Source organism: Ochotona princeps, chromosome 28 (assembly GCF_030435755.1).
Source record: "Ochotona princeps isolate mOchPri1 chromosome 28, mOchPri1.hap1, whole genome shotgun sequence".
Lineage (NCBI taxonomy): Eukaryota > Metazoa > Chordata > Mammalia > Lagomorpha > Ochotonidae > Ochotona > Ochotona princeps.
The window spans coordinates 10051718-10069088 of NC_080859.1; the positions used below are offsets into that span (position 1 = coordinate 10051718).

General features: G+C 42.4%; 1 protein-coding gene across 3 annotated transcripts in view; it reads right to left on the reverse strand.

The window, feature by feature from the left end:
- FAM172A (family with sequence similarity 172 member A) overlaps positions 1-17371 on the reverse strand; it is a 301851-nt gene that overhangs the window by 92293 nt on the left and 192187 nt on the right. The window lies entirely within an intron of this gene.

Here is a 17371-nt window from a genome sequence, read left to right on the forward strand (position 1 = left end):
AGGGATGTACCTGTGCACATACTCCCCAGGTTATGCACGTGGTGCTGTCACAGAGGAAAACCCGTTTTCTTAAGGAAAGGCTTGGTATCTCCTTAAAAGTATGTTTGAAGTGCCATGGAACAGGGTGATGGGAGTGTATCCCAGGGCAGCAGTAGAGGGATGGGAGCTGAGGGGAAGGTGCAAGACCACCAGGGCTGCTTGGGCTGGGGTGCTGCAAAGACTAACACATCGCCACCAGCAAATACCAGGGCCCCAGTGGGAAGTGATCAGATTACAATGTGAGGACCAGACTGGTCTTGTCCACAGGGAATTACAAAGCAGAAAGCGGAAAGGCATCTGTATCAGGCCTCTGTGTATTTGTTATCTGGGTGAGAAGAGAAATTATTGGGAGAACAGCACAGCTTCCTCACCCAGAGCGGTTTTTCTGAAAAAGTTGTTCTCAGTATAAATGTTCAAAATCTCAGGATTTATAACTTGGTTCTTCTAGAGTACTTTCTTTTCTAAGGAGGTAAAAACCAACAGCCAGTTTCCACTAAAGGTGAAAAGCAGGAACAGGTGGGAGGCAGAGAGCTGGAAAAACACATCCTTGAAGGCTTGGTTCAAGTTTCATGTTTCTGGGAAGCCTGGAGATTGCAACAACCCTCCCTTCCCCTCTGAATATGTGCCCTTCCCTCTTAGACATATTTATTTCCTTAAACAATTTGAGCTTTCCAAATAGGAGACAAGAACAACCTCCCCAAAGGATATTATAGAGACCACTCATGTTGTACTTAGATGCCACAGAATGTACTAATCCACAGTGCTCTCAGTATAGCAAGGGTAAAAAACACTGGATGTGAGAGTGAGTTCGCCTCTGGCTTAATGTCATTCTGTGTGTCAGATATTCAGCTGGCTAGTTATACTCCAAAGAGGGACAGGGCTTTGCTCAATTGCTCAAGAGTGTATCAGAAGTGCCCTTTTTCTAGTAAAGTCTAAAGGAAAAAGAAAGCAACAAAACAACCTTTTTGGATGCCCCAGCTAGATATAGCAGGCAAGGTGGGCTAGGTGGGGTGTTGATTTTTGTTGCCTCGCTGGCTCTGTGGGGCACCTCATTGGTTTGCACTGTCCAGGCAGGCATAGTGTAACAGGTGCTGCCACTCTGAAGGGCAGTGCAGCACTTCCAGACTGTATTAGTTAAGGAGGAAGACAAAGGCGAATGTAGGAGACAAGCTCCAGAGACTAAGTCACTGGCAAGTCCCTCCCTGCATCTAGGAAGTCAAGTCAGGAATCCAGGAAAACTCTGGCAGCCAAGTACTATCAGAAGAGATGCCTCCCACCTCAGAGTGAGAAAGTTAACATCACACATTACAACCATGTGGTTCACGGAAAAGTACCTCAAAATATACTGAAATGATTACACTGTAAATCCTTTATGAGGATCTGCAAGCATTCAACTTATAAGGCCATTTGAGATATAAAAGGTATGTTATACAGTTAAGGAAAATGGGTCAAGCATAAACAACCAGAACATTAAAGTTATGGGAACATGGAAAAAGAGATCATCAAATCAGTGCGGTAACTAAGTAAGATCTTTTTTTGCATATGAGATGATTTTCATAACTGCTCTGCATAGGAGATGACAGGGAACAAGCAAATGGGTGAAATGACAGCTATTTGCAAACAACAGCATAATAAAGGATGTTTTTACTCTTATAAAATACATTCAGAAGAGCTAGAATCTACCTGTGCTGCCAGCAATCTCCTGGATTTCCATGACTTCAGATTAACAATATTAAAACTTTGTCATTGCTTTTATTTTTTAAAAATAAAACATTTATTTGAAATTCAGAGGCACAAAAAAGGAAAGACAGATGATGGATAGATAGAGGAATGGATGGACAGATGTGCTGGACAGATGGGTGGACAGATAGACATCTCCATCCTGGTCCCCTACATAGGACTATTCGCAGGAAGCTGAACTGCACTGGAAATGGAGCAGTTGGGACTTGAACTGGTAATCCCATATGGGATGCTGGCATTGCAAATGTCCGCTCAACCCACTGTGAAACTGGGCAGGCCCCTGCCATTACTTCTGTTTGTTGTCATTCCTTTTATCATTTTAAAACATGACTCTTTCACAACCTAACTTCTCAGAAATAGCACTCAGGACAAATACACAGCAGAACTGCATAGTTAGAAACTTTGCAAAGAACTGATGCTGAGAAAGAGCCCCTTAGTCTTCCTTGGTGGACCTCAGATATTTCTTAGCTAAGAACTTCCTGTGTTTCAATAATGGTAAGTATAAACACCTGACAACATTCACCAGTGCCTAAAGAGATTTCACCTCTGTGTATCAGGCAGCCAGACGGGCTGAGCTGAGCTGGCTGACCTGAGAGGCAGCTTGTTATGGGTCAGGAATATTTAGAGACAGTCAGAAACAGACAGAGGTTCTGTTATGCCAGGCAGGATTAAGCAACCTTTTTAACTGTGTTTGCCCTTACTGGTGGAGAAAGGCCGTGGGAACATTCTTTTTTATTTTTATTAATATCAACAGAACAGATTTGATGTAATTCATTAGTAGAGCTCTCAGAAGATAACCTTGCACTGTTCACTCTGGTCAGGGTGCAGTCATGGTCCTCTCTGCTCTAATTTTCACCCTGCTCTTCCTGTAGAGTAGAAGATGCACAGTTTCCATTACACTACACAGAAAATGTACCTAACAGAAATGACCACTTCCGGCCCAGGCTAATTCTTTTCCAACCCAGGTCCCTGCTAACATGCCTGTGAAAGAAGTGGAAGATGGCTCAGGTATTTGGTCTCCTGGCCATGTGGGAAACCCAGGAGGAGCCGAGATTCCCGGCTTCGACATGCCCCGGCCTTTGCTGCTGTGGCCATTTGGGGACTGAACCAGCAAAGTTCTTTTTCCCAACTCCCATGAAACATGGAATTGGGCTCTGATTTTAGGGGGCAATAGGACTAATTAACATTAATTGGTAAGATATTGGTAATTGGTAATATAAATAACTGATGATATAAAATCCAAATGACCTTTGGTATAAAAAATGTTTCCCCACCCTGATAGTCCTTTTAAAAAAAAAGGTTTATTTATTTTTATTGGAAAGTCAGATATAAAGAGAAAAGGAGATACAGAGAGAGAGAGAGATCTTCCATCTGCTGTTTGGCTCTCCAAGTGGTTGTAATGGCTAGAGCTAAGCTGATCCCACATGGGTGCAGGGTCCCATTGGGCCATCCTCGACTGCTTTCCCAGGCCACAAGCAGGGAGCTGGATGGGAAGTGAGCAGCTGAGACACAAACTGGCGCCCATAAGGGATCCCATCACACCAGAGGCCAGGGTTTAGCCACTAGGTTATCACACTGGGCCTATTAACAGTATTTCAAATGCAACTACATCTTATCTGGAAATTAAACAGGAAAGGTCTGACTACTTTGCCACATAAATTAAAAAAGAAAGAAGACTGCATTTCCTTGAAGACACCTTATTAAAAGCAAATAAAACTAAAAATATGAACAAATTCACAGTACCTATTAAAACTTTTTAAACATTAGCTAATAATGAAAGAATCTTCAAGCCAATATTGGTTTTAGGTTATAAGAAAATTTTAATTTAGGGGCTCTTAAAAAGTCTCATTTATAGAAATCGTTGCTGCAGAATAATTAAAATAATGTGCATGTTTGTTTGCCCAAATTTTTACCAAGTCATTTCCACAGTCCTTTAGAAATTAAGAAAAATTATGTAACACAATGAATTCCTTTTGTGCCATGCAATTTTCAAAAATATAAACTACCTGGCATATAATTTCTTCCTTTAATGATTCAACACGCTGAATAGCTGCGGTGAGATATGTATGGCTGAAGGGGATATTAACAGATTCTATAGACAGAGATAATAGAACAAAATCACTGAGAATATTTAAGTTGCATATCAGTTAAGTCAACTTTCATATTTATAATGTGAAGTCATGGATTAATTTAGCCTTCAAAATTTATGATAAAATACAAATGCTATGGTTTTAAAAAGGACTACATTGTAAAGAAATATAATGAAGCAAAAAATTTCAAAAAACTATCCCTGTACTTTCAAAGTACTGATAACCTGCTGAGAGCACCCCGAGATTTTGTAAGTGGAAATATTTGTAGGATAACTATGGTGTTACCTACTGCATAAAGAACTGGAGGAGAGTATTTCACAGACTTTCAACACTAAAAAAAGGAAACAGAAATGCTTCTCACCTCATCTGATCAGTTTGTGTCATGTGTACGTGTTGACACATTACCCTGGGATGTGGAATACCTAGCGTGCATACAAGCCCTGGAAAATCATCTGGTATCGTCCTGACAAGGCAACTGTCTGGGGCAGGGGACTGAATCTGAAATTTCATAAACTTACAGCCAGTTAAATTTTAAGTTGAAAATGTTGTATGGCTTGTGAGTGAGGTTTTAAATACCCATGAGGTTCTTGGTAGAACGCAAGTTTCCCCATTTCCTTAAAACCATAAAAATATGTATTATGTGTAGATCACACATTAAAAAGAAATTAACGGGCCTGGCATGGTAGCCTAGTGGCTAAAGTCTTCGCCTTGAACACTCCGGAATCCCATATAGGCGCCGGTTCTAATCCCAACAGCCAGCTTCCCTTCCAGCTCCCTGCTTGTGGCCTGGGAAAGCAGTCAAGAACGGCCCAAAGCCTTGGGACCCTGCACCCATGTGGGAGACCCGGAGGAGGCTCCAGGCTCCTAGCTTCGGATTGGCTTAGCTCTTGCCATTGTGGCTGCTTGGGGAGTGAATCATCAGATGGAAGATCTTCCTCTGTCTTTCCTCCTCTCTGTTTATCCAATTTTCCAATAAAAATAAAATAAATCTTTTTTTAAAAGAAATTAATATAGAATAAAATTTAAGGAAAACAAAACCTTTATGGGAGAATGAGATTAGAACAAAAAGCTTATGTTGGTGCAACAAATTTTGAGATCCATACCTAGAACTGTAGTGTCTAATGGTCATTTCAGCACCAAAGAACATTCTACATCATTTCTGAAGAGCCGTACAGTTTTCTGAGTACTTCTGCCAGAAGACAAATCTACCCGTTAACTTGCTATCATTGTGTGTAACAGGGCAGGCAGAGTGGGCAGAGAGTGTAGACAGAAACGGACAGCGAAGGTGGGGGCGAAGGCTGACGGAGACACTCAGCCACAGTCAGAGGTGAAGGGCAAGAGGTCAGGCAGGGAACGGCAGAAGTATGTGGGCTGTCAGAAATTGCTTCTGCGGGTTGGCGGGTTACAGCTCCAGGAAGGGAGACGCAGCTGACAGATGGACAAGGAAGGAGATGCAGTGAGTCAGTACACAGACACAGAGGCACCTGGACAGAGGTGACTGGGGAGGGACGAACGGACGAGACCAAAGGTGGTCAAGACTGAGCATGTGCTGAAAAAGGTTTTAGGTCCCTGACTTTGTTTTCGAACAGTATGGATACAGCAATTAAAATCCCCAAGTCAGTGATGGGGACTGTAAGAGTAATACATCTTCCTTATGAATTTATATTCATTTTGAAGCATATATTACTCAATTATTTACCCAAAAGCACTCCAAGAGTAACTGATCAGTTTTTTTCTTTTCTTTTCTTTTCTTGAAGAGTTGGCTGAGCAAAAGGAAAGATGCCACGTTTATGGCCAACTTCTTTGAAATACTTTGTACAAATTGATTCACAAAGCTGTAAAAAACATGGTGGCTATTTCGTTTTCCCCTTTTAAGGAGAGTTTTAGAGATTACTGTGATTACCAGGAAACTAAAAGAGTCAAATTACAGTATAATATGACTTCTATAAATGACAATTTTATAGATATATAGGTTATCTTTTAAAAATATTTTTATTTATTTGAAAGGCAAAGTAACATGCAAAAAGGCGAAACAGACAGGGAAAGATTTCTTCTTCTGATGGCCCAAATGACACTAACAGCCAGGAACTTGAAGCAAGCCAAAGCAAGGAGCCAAGAACCCTCCCCGGGTTCCCACGTGGGCATATCTGCTGCTTTTCCGATGTACTAGCATGGAGTTGTACCGGAAGTACAACAGCCAGGATTTGAACCTATGCTCAGATAAGGCATGCCAGCATTGCAAGTGGTGGTATAACCTCCTTGGTCACAACGTCTCCCCCCATGTGAGATATCTCACATGATTTTCTCATTAGTTATTTCCCCAGAGTTCCTGATCCCAGCTATGTAGGATGTATGAGTCGCTGAAAACACATAGAATTCGCGATGGCCAACTTTTAGAACACATGTCCTGTATAGTAGAAGGGACACTGGTGTGAAGCTACACAGCCAGTTCAGCAGTACAGAACAAAAATATCCTGCAAAATGCTACTTAGTTAACAACACACCACTGAAAGAATTAGAATATATCTTTATAATGGAAAGCAGAAAGTTATAATTCCTAAGAAGTACACAGAATCCAAACCAGTACAGCATAATATACGCTAATATGCCTGAATTCTAAAATCTGTTCACAAGACAGACTATTGATTTTCAATTACCTAATTAATTGGAGCTGTGTCTAAAAACATATTAGACAACTCAGTTTGTCTACACATTTTGAATGACACCACATTCTACAGGCAATTACTGTTGATTTTTCATTGATATTTTTAGAAAGAAGTGATTATTCACTAACGAAGAAGAGGTACAACTTAGTGTCATTTCCTCAAGTGGGTATGATTAGCAATAAAGTGAAGAAAATGCAGCAAATATTCACCAAGTTCAATCACTGTAAGCAGTCAATTGGGACTATTTAAGCAAAACAAAATAAAACAAAACAGAACAAAAAACCAAACTAGGTTTACATAAATGGGCTATCTAAAATTCAAATTCACCTAGTGCTGCTAACTTCCTTGTGTGTGCCAGGGAAGAAATGGGCTTGGAAGTTAGGTCCTTGCTCTCAAGAATTCCATTCTGCCACACCCCAAAACTGAGAAAGACCCATCTAAATAGAATAGTTTTTCAAGCTTAGTCTTTAACCTATCAGAATAGATGTTATGTTTGACTTCTCATATTCTATTACTATATATTTACTTTTTGCATCTCCACTTAACGGAACACAATTTACTTCAGCTCTTCTAGATAAGCCAAAATAGGAAAGTCTGACTAGGCTACAATAGAGGCAGAAAATAATGTGATGGATAAAAGTTTTGGAGGAAAAAAATACAAGGACATAAATCCGGCATCCAGACTATCCAATTGTGACAAATCCAAGTTTGAGTCTTTTCTTAAAAGCAAGTAGAAAAATGAAATTGTAGAGCTTTCTGTCCTGGAGCTTGGTGCTACATGGTCACAGCTGTGTTAGAATTCACTCATGCCCTTCAAGCCAGACAGAAAGAATCTGGGGTGGCAAGATTCTCACCACTTTCCTCTGGACAAAAGCAAGTTGTCTGTGAATCTCGGAGTATTAAACAGATGCTATGCCTTCCTACAAGAACCGAGTGAAATTTAGCAATGTGCTGGTAGCCATGCTTGAAGGTTCCCATTAACCTCAGAACTCAGATAAAGTGGGTTCAAGGAGCAGGTCACATCTCCAAGAATGCTAGGTGGATTTCAGACTGAGATATTGTACAAAGTCTAGAAAACGGATCTTGGAAGTCTGTATCCAGGAGAGGTGGGACAAGATCAGGGCTAGAAGGAAGGAACGGCCCGGAAGTGTCATCTCAGCATGGCTGGTCACTTAGCTGAAAACCCGGACAGTTTCTTCCATACGCACACATCCACATCCTCCTGTATACAACATTCCCTGACCACTAGAGTCACTTCCTTCTTATCTTGTGCATTATTGCGGGTTCCTCTACTGGAACGCACGTTCTGTGTAGTACCATCACCTGCTGCAGTGCAGAAATGATTTCCTGGCCCCTGCAGCTGCAACTGGTACTTTGTGAGAACCAGTGCATAAATACATGAATACAGAAGGAGCACATCCACAGGGCACTGACAAGTCACCTTGGGGCTTGGAGCCAGACCTGTCCGAACACGGCCCCAGGCAGGACGTTTGAGCAGTGTTTTGTGACTCATGTCTCTCCTTCTCTCTGTACATCTGATTTTCCAATAAAAATAAAATAAATCTTTAAAAAAATTATTGGGTCCTGCTTTTAAATTAAATATATGCAAGTAAATAACACTCATATGAAATGAATTTATGAGTTTTTTTTAATAAAGATAAATAGGTTTAATTAGAAAGGGTAAAGTTTAACAATAAATGAGCATGTGTTTCTATAGGTAACTATAGAAACTGTTAGCCCTGAGAAACTTTCAATAAAAAGATAAAAACATATCATAACTTAAGACAAAGGTTTTATAATTTAGCAAGCTGGAAAAGAGAAAAGACATCATAAACCTAATAATTTTGAAGACTAATCTTACATATCCATTACAAATTTCTGGTCAGTACATGTTCAAATCTTCAAATAATATTAACATTCTAAATTATAAATAGCAGGATTAATGAGCAGAGAAATCCAGATGTTTCAAAGGTACTTCAACGCTTTTTCGTTATTCAGATTTTAATTTCCTGCCCCCACCTCAATGAAATGGGTCATAGAACAATTTCATTGTCTCCTGTCTTTGACTTTCCCCTCCAGTAATGACAATTTCACCATCTCAGCTACTTGCGTTGGTGCTTACTCTGGCCTCCTGCCTTTCCATGAGCCTCCTTTATTCCATGTCTTGCCCATCAAGGAGTGTGGATGAATCCCAGGTGGTATTTGTCAGAGCTCACCTCCCATTCCCATTCCCACTGCCACCACCTCAATCAACGCCATCAATCTCACATGTTTATTTTATCGTCACAGCCAGCTCAACCTATTACATTTGTCTTCTTGTTCCTTTTATGCATTTAGTAAGTTAACCCTCTGGTATTATCAGATTCCTTGTTCAATATTTTAAAGGATTTTTTGGGAGGGAGAAACCACAGCTTTTCACTGTAAAACAATTTCATTTTTATAAGCAGATGTGGAAATTGTGCCGACCCTTTTATTGTGTGATGCAAACTAAGCTTTCAAATGGTAGAATCTACTCACCAGCATAGGACCAAGGAAGAATCCTTCTTGTTATTTTAATTTCTAGGAAAAACCATACATGATAAGCTCTGCTACATCATCAGCTTCCAGAAGAGTTTCTGGAATATAGCAAGCACTCAAAAACAACATGAGGAATAAATAGACATGTGCTGGGAGTGTATGTGAAATCTTTATCTCATCTGTTAAGTCTGTTAAGATGAAGACCAAGAGGGAATAGGAGGTTATTACACAGAGTAGCAAGTTCCGTCCTAAGGGAAAAAAGTTACTTCGAGCAAAGCTGAATAACAAACATGACAGAATAAAATAAAGTGGATATGATTAAAAAAAAAATCTTTCCCAGCAAATTCTAATCACATGTGAGGAAGCAAAGTAGACATAGTCTTCAGTGAGATTTGAAGCATCTTTTAGAAAGAACTCGGACGATCCATACGTGCTTTTATTCTAAACTAGAATCGGAAGCTTAAACCTGTTATCTGCTATCTACTATTGTGGAATGAATCAACCCAAAACTTCGCAGCTTAAAACAACACATGCATCACCTTACAGCTTTTGTGAATCCAAGCTGGGTAACTCTGGGTCAAGGTCTCTCGCAGAGCCATAATCAATTGTTGGCTGGGGCTGCAGTCATCTTGGGGCTCTGTCTGGCAGAGAATACCCATCCAATGTCACTCATGCGCCTGTTGGCAGAAATCAGGTCCTTAGTGGTAGCTGGCCCTTCCACGGAGTAGCTGACGAATGGCAGCTGGCTTCCACTAGAGCAGGTTGAGAGGACAGCAAAAGACCTGAGGTCTGCCAGCATCCACTGTGTTGACAAGCACTCATATGCACCAGGCTTGAAGATTCAGTTATGGTATCTGCTGGATAACAACTCCTGCAGGGCTAGGACACCGACTTCTAGGATATGGAATCTTTTCTAAACTGACATTTACTGTATGGCTTGATTTAGCCTAACCCAGCAAAACTACTGTTCCCATTCTCTGACTTGAGGCCCTGCTGATCTAAAGGTGTTGCTTCAAAGGCGAGAAATGTTTTCTTCAGGACACAGGAATGAATCTGGGGAATTCGGAAGCTGAGACTGCTATCTCTGCCACATTGGGTTTCTCATACCACTAAGTCAACAGGAACCAGACAGTGTTGCCATAATAGGTGGTTAATGGATTGTGATTTCAAAGGAAGATCGAGTTGCCATTATACAGTGAGGGTAAGGAAGAATATATTTATAATGTAGAAAAATGTTCTAGAATGCCTGCCAGTGACCTCTGTAATTGCAGTCAATGGCACAGTATGCCAATTGAGGCATGACTGCTAATGGTCCAGATCATTCAAGCATGAAGGTGTGGGTCATTTTTTTACCAGGAAAAGATTCTTAACCAAGAAACTGGCTTAACAAAGGGAAATGCTGAATGGATAGTGGAAGAAGACAGTTATAAAGACCAGCTGTAACTAGGTGATCAGATGTAAAAATAAGGGCTACAACAGTATTTTTCCTTGTTTTGATATGAATAGTTTATACTATTTTGTTTTCAGCATCTCCCTTATTACCTCATCATCTTATGTGAGATATGTCTATTGTAACTACTGTATCTTTCAGTATTTAAATTACAATATACTGGACCCGGCATGGTAGCCTGGCAGCTTTGGGGTCCTCACCTTGTGCACACCGGGATCCTATATGGCACCAGTTCTAATCCCAGTGGTCCCACTTCCCATCCGGCTCCCTGCTTGTGGTTTGGGAAAGCAGTGGAGGACGGCCCAAAGCCTTGGGAATCTGTACCCATGTAGGAGACCAGGAAGAGGCTCAGGGTTCCTGGCTTCGGTCTGGCACAGCAACAACTGTTGCAGCCACTTGGGGAGTGGATCAACGGACGAAATATCTTCCTCTCTGTCTCTCCTCCTCTCTGTATATATCCGACTTTCCAATAAAATAAATATTAAAAATTACAATATACCAAAGGCGAGAGAAATGACTACCAGGCAAGAACAATAAAGAGACTTTGCACTCTATTCTGGCAAAAGGGTAAGTATGTGTTCAGTTGGATGTGGGACAGCTGTATTACGTTAGGAAATGGATGACTTTATTGGGAGATTAAATCTGTTCTAAGGAGAGCTAAACGAGTGCCAACTTGGCAAGGCGTGAACTATGGCAGCTTTTTAATGTGTCATTTGGCTAAATTGAACTGTATTTCCCAGAATTCCTTTTCTTGCATGTTTCTTGTTGGGTTGATATAAAAGGGATTTTTTTTTTGGCATGGGGGGTAAACTTTGGAGTCTATTTAATATTTATTTATTTGAAAGAGTTACAGAGGAAAGAGAAAGAGAGAGAGAGAGAGAGAGAGAGAGAGAGAGAGAGAGAGAGAGAGACCGATCAAGCTTCTGTCCATTGTCTCACTTCCCAAATGTTTGCGATGACCAGGGCTGGGCTAGGCTGAAACCAAGAGTCAGGAGTTTCATCTTGATCCCCCATAGGAGTGGCAGAGCCCAGGTACTTGAGACATATTGTTTCTTTCCCCAGGCAATGAGTATGAAGCTGGATCATAGATGGAACAGCTGGGACACAAACTGTATTGGCATTACAGGTGTTGGCTTAACTGGCTAAACCACAGCATCAGTCCTACATTTATGGGATTCAAGTATTTAGTGGGCAAAAGGTCTGAATAGACATTTCTTAAAAGAAAAAAAAGAGAACAATAAACACAAGAAAAATGCTCAACCTCACTGGTCATTAGGAAAATGTTAATCAAAAGCAAAATGAGATACCAACTCACTCCAGTTAGGGCGGTGATGAACAAAACAACGACCACCAATAAACAAATAAATAAATACTGGCTTCCCCCCAAAAAAAAGGTGCGGAGAAAAGATACCCTTACTATTATCAGAGATTTAAGCTAGTATAGCCCCTATGCAAGCAGCACGCATAGGGGTTCTTCAAAAATTTAAAACAGATCTACCTTTATGATTTAGTTGTCCTACTCCTGGGAATATAGCCAAGGCAATGAAACCAGCATATGAAAATAGTCTGCTTCAATCTCATGCTCTTTGCAACACTATTCACAATTGTTAAAAGAATCAACCAAATGCCTAGATTGCCCTGAGCCTAGGCAAGTGTTATACAGCTTGGAGAAAAGCAGCCAATAGCTGGTGAGTATTCTGTGCCTGGTTAATGCCCAAACTACATTAACTACTCCAGTTTGCCAGTGTAATTGCCTACCTCATTTTTCTCCTTTTTAAACATATGTGGGAAGGTGGGGGACACTAGCCAGGATCTGCCATCCTCCTCCCCAGGCATGCTGCATGCCGCCTGGCAGTGGGAAGGAAGCAGTTTGCCTGGGGAAAGGTGTCTGAAACCATGCTGGAGTGCGGGACACTGAGGGCATGTTTGACAGGGGAGGAATGATTTCTGGGGGCTTCCATGGACCAGCCATTGCACTCACAGGCAGGTGAGACTGGGTGGTTTTGCGGGGGGCAGGGAACTGGAAGGCATGTCTGGGCCAGGCCAATGTACTCACTCAAATGGGAGTCCTGTGCTGGGCTAAGTAGCCACTCACTTTTGCATACCTGACTGGGCTAGGCCACAGTACCAGCCTATAAGTGTTTACAGATGGGGAAGGACCATATCAGGCTGGTATGTGAGACCCACTGGAATGTGAGAAAACCAGATCTGTAGGCAAATTTTGTAAGGGATTTGTGGGCTCACCTCTTTGGGGACTATAACACCTACTAATATGCGTGAGAACTGGGGGTTGTGACAGAGTAAGCCAGGCTAGATGATGGAACTCACTGACACTTGGAAACAAGGCTGGGGGGAGTACCTGTTGCAGCACCTGCTGGCACTTGCACAGGCTGGGAACTGACCTTAGACCATGCCAAGCAGGGCTATGGCACCCATAATATCTGGGGCTGGGAACACACCTGTTAGGGGAACTTAAGGAACTCTCATAATAGGCTGTAGCGCTCACTGTAGAGCATAAGAACAAGGGCTGGGGGTAGGCCAGAACAGAAAAGGCTGCAGCACTCAGCTTTTGTGTGAACTAGGTCTGAGGGGCAGACATGGTTGGGACAAGCCTGGTAGAACTTAGAGAACTTCCCTGCTAAATCACAGCTTCCACTGGTGAGTGTGAGAGCCAGGGCTGTGGGCAGAGCACACCAGGCTGAGCTATAGCACATGTTGGGCTGATCTGGGAGAGGGCTGGTCTGGTCTGGTTTGCAGCACACTGTGGCACTAGCAAAAGTCAGGACTGGGTGCAGGTCAGGCTGGGTGGGACTTCAACATCTGCCAGTTAACATGAAGACCAGGGCTGGGGTGGGCTGGGCCAAGCTGAACCTGTTGGCAAATGCCAAGACTGAGATCAGATCATCTCAGCCCAGGCCACATCACATGCTGGGACATGTAAAACCTGGGGCTGGGTGCAGGCCTAGAAGGGAAACTTCAGGGCCTCCCTTGTTGGGCCACTGTGTCCACTTGTGAGTATGAGAGCTAGGACTGGAGACAGGCCAGCTAGGGTTAGGTTGCCACACCTCCTGGCTTATCAACAGCCAAAATGGGAATGGGCTAGCCAGGGTAGGCTGCAATACCTTTTAGCAAGTGCTAGGATTGGGTAGGAGTCATGTCAGGCTGGACTGTAGTAATCCCCCTGGAAAGTGCAAGATCTGGGGCTGGGAGTGGGCCTGGCAGGGGAACCATAGCCACTTTCTTGCTAGACTGTACCTCCTGTTGGTGAGCACAAAAACCTGACACCATACTGGTTCATGCACACGAGAGTCTAGTCTGGATTACCCCAAGTGTGGTTTCTTGGGGAACTCCCCAATTGGTTGCTGGATTCAAACCCTAGCCACAGAAAAAAAAATCACATGATGTGTGATCCAACTTTGGGGTGCACATATTGGGACTCCTCAGCTGCTTATGACTGTGTAATGGATTGCATGCCCAGAAGGACATAGGAGACATCTGTCTCATCTAGGCCAGCAGAGGACATGGAAAGTAGAAAAGATTGGACAATCTCCTGGCCAAGCTTTGCAACAAGTTTCTGGGTAGGTGGATGTATTGAGGTGGACCTGGTCAGCCAACAGACCTTAGAAAGATTTTTTTTTAATCCTGGTGTAATGAAGCTGATAACATCTCAGAACTATCAAAACCATTGAAGTAAAACGTGTGGAATATTCTTCCTCACATTGGTGTCTCTAAGGTGTCAGCAGCTCATAGTCCCCTATCCCTGGGTGCTGATGCGGTTTGAAAGCGTGGAGCAGCGCCCTCCCCACTCCACCTCCATTGTGCAGATGCAGCAGAAAAAAGACGAAAAGAAAAGAAGTAAAATATTTGTCCCACTAACCACCTTCTATACCTCAAACCTCCCCACTTGAATTGGAGGCCCACATGGGCATGCATCCTTCTCAACTATGTGAGCAATATTAAAAATAAAATTAAAAATTATATCTGAAACAGAATCAACCAAGGTGTCACTGATGAAGGATTGGAGAAAGAAACTGGTATACATGCACAGATGAATATTATTCAGCCTTAAGAAGAATGGAATTGTGTCAACTGCAGCAAAATAAATGGAACTGGAAGTTACTATGTTAAGTGAAATAAGCTAGAGAGAGCAAGTAGAATTTTAAGAGGTCGATCTATTGAACTCAAAAGAGTGGCTACTAGAATCTTGGAAGGGCAGAGGATCAGGGATGGAGGGAAGTTGAATAATGGGTACCATTATACTAGGAAGCAAGAAGTAACAAGTGTTGGTGCTACACAGTATGGTGGGTGACATGGTTCATAGCAACGTGTTATCTATTTATAAAGAACCGAAGGGCAGACATGGCATGCTCCAAACAGAAAGACAAGGCAACAAAAGCCTAGTTTGTGGCTTGACTGATCTATGCCAAGTCTGAGTGGGAAAACTGCACTCTATCCTATAAAAATGTACAAGTATTATTTTTTGATAAACATTTTCAAAATCAGTTTTGCTTGGTGTAAAGATTCATTTTATTTATTTAAAAAGCAGAGTGAGAGCGAGAGCGAGAGAGAGAGAGGAATTAACAGAGATTTTCCATCCACTGGTTCATTCCCTAAATGGCTTTAATAGCTGGGGTTGGACCAAGCCAAAGCCAGAAGTAAAAAACTCCACCCAGGTCTCCCAAAGGGGTGCAGGGGCTGAAACACTTGGGTCATTTCCCACTACGTTCCCAGGCACATTTTTCAGGGAGCTGTGTTGGAGTAAAGCAGCCAGGACTCAAATCAGTGCCCATATGGGAAGGTGGTATGCATGTGGTAGCTTTAGCTGCTATGCCACAGTGCTGGCCCCTGAAATGTTTTTTAAAAAAAGAGTGAAGCAGCAGGTCATTTCTGGGTGATACATGTTGGCATTCATTAGCCAGCTTGCTTTGTGTCAGCTAAATGAGCTTAAGATTACACGTGCTCTGCCTTGCGATCCTCAGACCGCGCATCTCTGACTCCTGGAGTAGGTGATGTGTGTTTAACGGCCTGTTGGGCACAGTCTTCCTCAGGAGAAAGCAGACAGTGAGCGCGGACACATGCTAAAGCCCATATGCTTCTTCCTGAATGCCAGCCTTTGCTGGTTGGCTTCAGCCTATTCCCACTCTTTTCCATTTTATATCACCTTCCATTGGTACCTGCCTGCTCTGCGGGCTCCAGTGCCACCCAGCATGAGATGAAAAGTCAATATCCTTACAGAGACTGCTTTTTAATCAGTTCTGATCAGATATCAGCAGCAAATCCTTCCTGATACATAGACTGTCTTCCTTATTTGTGAATTCACCTACTCATTCAAACTTACTTGAAACTCCAAAACCCAACACTAGTGGCACCATTGCCGTTACTTACAGTTGAGCCTATGTGCAGAAAGGCTGAAAATTTGAGTCACCTTTTCTGGCTGAGCTTAAATGGGGCCATGCTCTGTTTTCCTGTTTCAGTGCTCATGTGGTAAACAAGTGTCCTTCTCACAGACTGCATATTAGTATAGTTTTCTTATTTTTGTGCTGTTGTGTTGATTTCACTGTTTTTTTTTTTTAAAGATTTTATTATTATTGGAAAGCCGGATATACAGAGAGGAGGAGAGACAGAGAGGAAGATCTTCCATCCGATGTTTCACTCCCCAAGTGAGCCGCAACGGGCCGGTACGCGCCAGTCCGATGCCGGGACCAGGAACCTCTTTCGGGTCTCCCACGCGGGTGCAGGGTCCCAAAGCTTTGGGCTGTCCTCTCCTGCTTTCCCAGGCCACAAGCAGGGAGCTGGATGGGAAGTGGAGCTGCCAGGATTAGAACCGGCGCCCATATGGGATCCCGGGGCTTTCAAGGCGAGGACTTTAGCCACTAGGCCACGCCGCCGGGCCCTGATTTCACTGTTTAAAACAGACCCACAAGTAGTGCTGAAGTGCCGTCTAGTGGTTCCAAGTACAACCATGCTATGATGTGCCTGATGGAGGAAGTGTGTGTTAGATGAGCTTTATTCTGGCATGAGGTGTAGTGCCATTGGACATGAGTTTAACAGGAATGAATTACATATATTAAGATGTCTTTCAATAGAAACACACATTAAAACAAGGTTACAGACTGATTGGCTGACAAAAAATGCATATGGAACCTCACAAGAACCTAACCTTATATTTCCCCTAGGAGCAATTAATCGGTATTTGCTAATTCAGTGCTCTCAGCAACTTCACGGACTATATAACTACTGTGGATAATGAAAATTGATTGTATATCTATGCACACGCACCGTCCCTCACACACACATATGTACTCATTGCAGCATCTATCTATGTCTCTGACTGAATCCTAACCTAACCTAGCAAACTTAGCTTTAATGATAAGACAGCTCATTAGAAGTTTTTAAGTTTTCTAGTAAACCTGCCCTACTTACAAACTAAATAATTTTCAAATTATTTCCTTTGGATTTGCAGATACATTTGCGACCTTAAGTATTCACTGATTAAGTTACCACATGTGAGTGTTACATGGAGTAGCCTGCATTCCAAACTTCTGCTCATTCTTCATCATCCACAGCCAGAGAAAGTTCATTTTTGGTTATTCATCACAACTAGATCTCTCTGCTCAGTTTGTGTTACCATTCAAGTTACAAACTCAGAAAGAAAGCAATGACAAATGTTACTCAAGTCTAGAGACTGAGGTACAAACCTAATCAGCTGGGAGTCGATACAGCAGCTCCAAACTTTCTGGAACTCAGATGCTCACCTCTTCACACCCTCCCCTTCCAGTTTTGCCTCTGTTCCGTATGAGCGTTAGCCCATTCCCATCCTTACTCCTCACCGTGCTCTGTTTCTTTTGCTGATAATGATGCCACCTTAC